This window comes from Meles meles, chromosome 5, assembly GCF_922984935.1.
Source record: "Meles meles chromosome 5, mMelMel3.1 paternal haplotype, whole genome shotgun sequence".
In the NCBI taxonomy this organism is placed as follows: domain Eukaryota; kingdom Metazoa; phylum Chordata; class Mammalia; order Carnivora; family Mustelidae; genus Meles; species Meles meles.
In genome coordinates this window covers 7,989,004-7,994,421 of record NC_060070.1, presented here as the reverse complement: position 1 = coordinate 7,994,421, position 5,418 = coordinate 7,989,004, and positions in this window count along the sequence as shown.

Below are 5,418 nucleotides of genomic sequence, written 5' to 3'. Positions count from 1 at the left end.
GTTCAGTTTACTGTGAGTTATAAATGGTTCCTATTCTGGTCGAAGAAGTGATTTTGTTCCTAGAGTACACCAGAAGGTTTATATTAAAATTTCTGTACCTGTGAAATAAACCAGACAACATGATAACCAGCCTTCAGAGCACATTGGGAAACAAAATTTCTAATGTGAATGGGAGGCTGGGTGAAAGACAGGTGCTTGTGTTACAAACACTTCTGGCCTCATGGGCTAAGCTCAGTGATGGTCTCAGGGACATGAAACCATGGCAATCAGGTCTAAGCAGCATTTGGTCTTCCTTTGAGAATGGACATTGGTTACTTGGAACCTGAAGCTTTGTACTTGACAGGAAAAAAGGGAAAGGAAGGGAAGGGAAGCCATGTTGAAGCCATGTTGAAGCCATGTCTTCTGAATTCTATTTTAAAACCCATCTGGGTACATGGAGGGGACCAGTGCTTCATTCCTTTTTCTCTCCAGCAAGTCCCTTCCCCAATATCTTGTCTTTCTGACCATAACATATATACTGTTCACTGGTAACAAATATGTAAACTGTGGACTTCAAATTATTTTCTTACATGTCCTCTCTGATCTTTCTTAGATCCTCTGATGAAACTTCTGAGGAGGCTTTAGACAAAGAAGAGAGAGAGTGTATGTGTGTGTGGGGGGGGCACTGGGGAGCCTCCTCCTCCGGCTTGTGTGTTCACCTGCTCTCCTGGGAGTGGTGGGGGGCAGGGAGGCTTGGTCCTGGAGACCAGGTTTTAAGTGGAGCCCACCTACAGAAAGTGTATTTAAATGTTGCCTGTCTTGTCACGGCAGGACACGTCATAGGCTGTCCTTCCCTCCTCGCCGCCCTCCGTGTGGCTACAATGGAACCACAGTCAATCCGCACAGAGCGAGGGTGGAGGGGGTTTGTCAGGTAGTGTGAAGGCAGAGAGAAGTGGGTCACAGAGACAGGTGATGTCTAAGTACTGGGAGAGCTGGGAAGGTGTGACACAGTGTCAGGAAATCTGAGGACCTCCTGTGAGGACCTGGAGTGAGGCCCCTGGGCTCCTCCTCTGGGGGGCAAGCTTATGGGGTACTATTAGTTCAGCAAACATGTGATGAGCACCTGCTGTGTGCCTCAGTCATCCTGGGCTCTCAGAAAAGCCTACAGACAGCTGCAGGCAGGCTACGCTTCCAATGGCGCAACCAGAAACTCCCAGGAGCGCCCTGGGAAGTGAGTCAGGTTGTGCTGGTGGGCGTGGAGGAGCAAGGCAGCTGAGCTTCCCAGCGGATGGAGGGACACGAGGATCTGCAAAATCACCTCCCCAGCCCTGCTCCAAACATGCCTTCAGTGCCTAACATGCAACCTTTAGAGATTTCATACTGTGGGTCTTGAAGGTCAATCGCTGAGATGGCAGAAGGGAAGATGGAAGAAGGGAAACCACACATTGGTCCCCAAGTGATGGGGATGGGGCCACTCATCATGGAAAAGCAAGTGGGGACTGGAGGTCCTGGGACACTGCCCAAGAAGGGCGGGTGTGATGGCAGGGCAGGAAGCCCCACTTCCAGACTTGCGTCTAGGACATGGCACCTTAGTGAGGCGACATGAAGTCATGGGAAGAGCCCGGACTCTGCTATGACCCAGAAGTGGTTCCCACATCTCCTCCACTATCTGCTGATTTTATGGATGGAAGCAAGCTCTGTAACTGTCCGAGCTTCTGTGTCCTCCTGGCGCCCACCTCCAGGTGGCTCTGAGGATGTGGTGAGAAGGATATGGAAAGCCGAAGAGCACCACCTGGGGACATCATGTCAGGCTCCATGTAACATTGGGCCCTGCATCTGTTTCATACACGGGAGTCAACTGTCTCTAGCTAGAGAGGAAACCGAGCCATCCACCAGCTCCCTCCCTGTGCCTGGTTGTGTCCTAGTGTCTGCTCCACCTCTGTGTCCTCTGTGAAGGTGAAGGTTGAATGCCTGATGTTCTCAGATGTCACCAGAGCAAATCAGAGACATGGGGTTAGGCTTCATACAAAGACACCTTTCAAAAGGTCATTTATAAGATGCATTCACAGACAGGAGCTCATTCAGTCCTGGCAATAACATTTTATTTATTGTATTTCTATTTTTCAAGATTTATTTGGTGGGGGGCAGACGGAGAGGGAGCACGAATCTCAAGCAGACTCCCCACTGAGCGCAGGCCTTGATCCCAAGACCCACGAGATCACGGCCCTAGCTGAGAGCAAGAGCCAGACGCCACCCAGGTGCCCCATGGCAACATTTTAAAGCTGATATTATTACCTGCATTTCAAAATTGAGAAAGCTAAATTCAGAGATGGTAAGTGGCTTGTGCTAATAAAGCAAGGAACTGAGCCTTGACTTTAGATCTTCTGGACCCCACTGGCGAGTGCTGTGGAAGTTCTCCACAATTCTCAAACTGCACCTTTCCTGACTCCTGCCTCTTGATTTTTAAAACTTAAAAACACCAAGAAACATACACACACAAAGAAATTCACTTCAAAACCCACCATCTGGCAGAATCCCGTGGAGGGAGGATCAGCTGCTCACTCCCCACCTGACCTCACACCGGGGCGCTGCTGAGAGCGGGCTAAGTCCCCATCCTGCCCCTCAACACCCGAGCGGTGGGGAATATTGGGAATATCGGGCAAGCTGAGTCTGGGAGCACGAAGAATGTGCATTCCCCCCACCCCCCTTCTGCACCCCAACTCTGGCCCGCCATGAACAGCAGCTGTTGCCCCACGCTGAGCTGTCACAGTAAAGCCAGAAAGCAAAAGATTCAGGTCTTGGCACCTAGGTTGTCGGCTCGGGATGTGGAGATTCAGGACAGGACAGAAGGCATCTCCCGCCCATCAGCAGAAGAGCAACAGTGCTCTGGGCCGGGAGGGCCAGGGAGGGAAAAGCTGAAGGGCTAGGTGCTGGTCTTTGAGAACATGTTCTGGGGTCTGGCCCCCCTATACTGCCCTGGCTCCCAAGGTGGTGAAGTCTGGCTTAAGTTTGCCTCTGAGTTACCAGAATCTTCCAAATATCAAGTTCTTTGACAAGATAGAAGTTTATTTCTTTCTCACGTTTAAGAAGTTGGAGGACGCCCCCCCCCACCCCCGAGCTGGTGGGGTGGCACAGAGTGGGGCGGATGCCGCTGGTTCACTGCTGTGCTGGGCAGGACTTCCCTCCCCAGGAGGCTTCTGGAAATCACTGGTTACAGCCACCCCTACCGCGGGTATGCGCATCACAGCAGACGGGGAACAAGGAGGCCCCGTGTCTCACCAGCCAGCAGCACATCTAGAGAGAACAGGAAACCAGGGGGCATGTGGACCTCACATAAAACTGAGGTTTCATTACCAAGGAAGTGGTGACAATGGATATTGGAGGAGAACCAGCTGTCCCCGCTCTGGTTGGTGGGATGTCTGAGCCTTCAAAACTAATCTGAGGGTCTGGGAGGAGAGGGGACCAGCATTCTTGGCCATGGCACAAGGGAGGACTCCAGAGACCCAAGTCTCCTCTCTGGGGAGGCCAGGGGCGGAGAGAGCCCAAATGCCCTGATTGACTGGAATTCTCTGAGAGAAGCCTAAAGTGATCAGGCTTGCCTGGAGTTGGCAGGATATAGTTTTCCACCACCTGCCGGAGTGAGGGCTGGAGATTGAAAAGCCACGTCAGGGGCGCCTGGGTGGCTCAGTGGGTTAAGCCGCTGCCTTCGGCTCAGGTCATGATCTCAGGGTCCTGGGATCAAGTCCCGCATCGGGCTCTCTGCTCAGCAGCGAGCCTCCTTCCCTCTCTCTCTCTCTCTCTCTGCCTGCCTGTCTACTTGTGATCTCTCTCTGTCAGATAAATAAATAAAATCTTAAAAAAAAAAAAAAAAGCCACGTCAGAGAACAACAGGCTCCCTTTCTGGCTTGTTTACGTTCTGTGGCCTGAGAGCCATGCCCCGTGGTCAGCAATGTGCTTTTTCAACATTTTTTTCCATTTGTGAGCACATGGATCTGGTTTTTTGCTTAAAGACTTCATAGTAATGAGTGGAGCAATGCCCTTGACTCAAGGTGCAAACCCCTCCTTAGCACCTTCTCTTTCTGGTGTTTGTCAGAAATGTCGAAACTGGAAAGAATCTATCTCTGCTCCTCCAAGCATTTTGTGTGCAAACAGACTGTGCTTGCTGAACCAAATCCTATTTGCCTTATCTTATGAATTAATTTTGTTCTTGTTCTTTCTCTCTTTCTCTCTCTACACACACACACGTGTGCGCACACACACACATTACAAATACATTACATTTCACACCACATGTTATGTTACATATAAAATCACCCCAAGCGTGGCTGACTGCTTTGGAAATCTCTCAGTGGGTACATTTCCCAAACCTGGCAGTGAAAAAGTTTGCTCTGTTTTAATTAAATAACTCCCCTCTCCACGTACTATGCCCTCAAATGCAAGAGACAATGTTCTTAACGTCTGCCCCTCAGGAGGAGAGAGTGTGTCTGTAGTGCTGCTGTCCCCTTGGGGACATACTTGATCCCACGGACCAGATGACCTGTAGTTTAGCAAATAGACCCCGCCGGGACCTTTCACGAACGAAGACACGGTTGGGATGGGGACAAGGAAACGAAGAGAATGCCAATCGGCTGCCCAGATTTCCGTGGAGGGAAAATCTGCTTTGTAGATTAAAAATAGGGGATGGGGGCGCCTGGGTGGCTCAGTGGATTAAGCCGCTGCCTTTGGCTCAGGTCATGATCTCAGGGTCCTGGGATCGAGCCCCGCATCGGGCTCTCTGCTCCGCAGGGAGCCTGCTTCCTCCTCTCTCTCTGCCTGCCTCTCTGCCTACTTGTGATCTCTCTCTCTGTCAAATAAATAAATAAAATCTTAAAAAAAAATAGGGGATGAAGGGAGCTGGAAAGATGTGGGAATAAGGCGCTCGTTTGGCCAGGTGGCCCAGTATAGATCAGGCAGTTCCCATGTCCCCCCACTCCACGTCCTTAACTTGCTAAGAAAGAGGTGAGGATGTGGAAGATGGCCAGGTGTCCCAGAGCTGGCACAGCTCTCATGTGACAATGACAGCTGAGGTCTAGAACATCTGTCCTCTCACTGCAGTGACAAAGCCCTTCACTGCCTACAAGCAAAAGGGATCATGATAGCCACGTGGTCAAAAAGAAATTGATCACGTCTTCCAGTGGCTCTCCCTCACCCTCACACTCACTAGAGGCAGGCATGTAGACCCTGGCTGGTGACATCAGATGGAGTCTCTGCTAGTCCCAGGAGGATAATAATGGGCTCTTTGAAGAGCCAGAGAGCAGCTGGGAAGAGAAGTTGGTAAGGCATGGCTCTGTCCTCATCCTTCCCATCAGACCCTAGTTGTGCTTCACACCAGTGCTAGAGGGAGGGTCAGGACTCTTCAGAGGATCACCTTGATCATGCAGGTAACCTAATTCCCAGAAA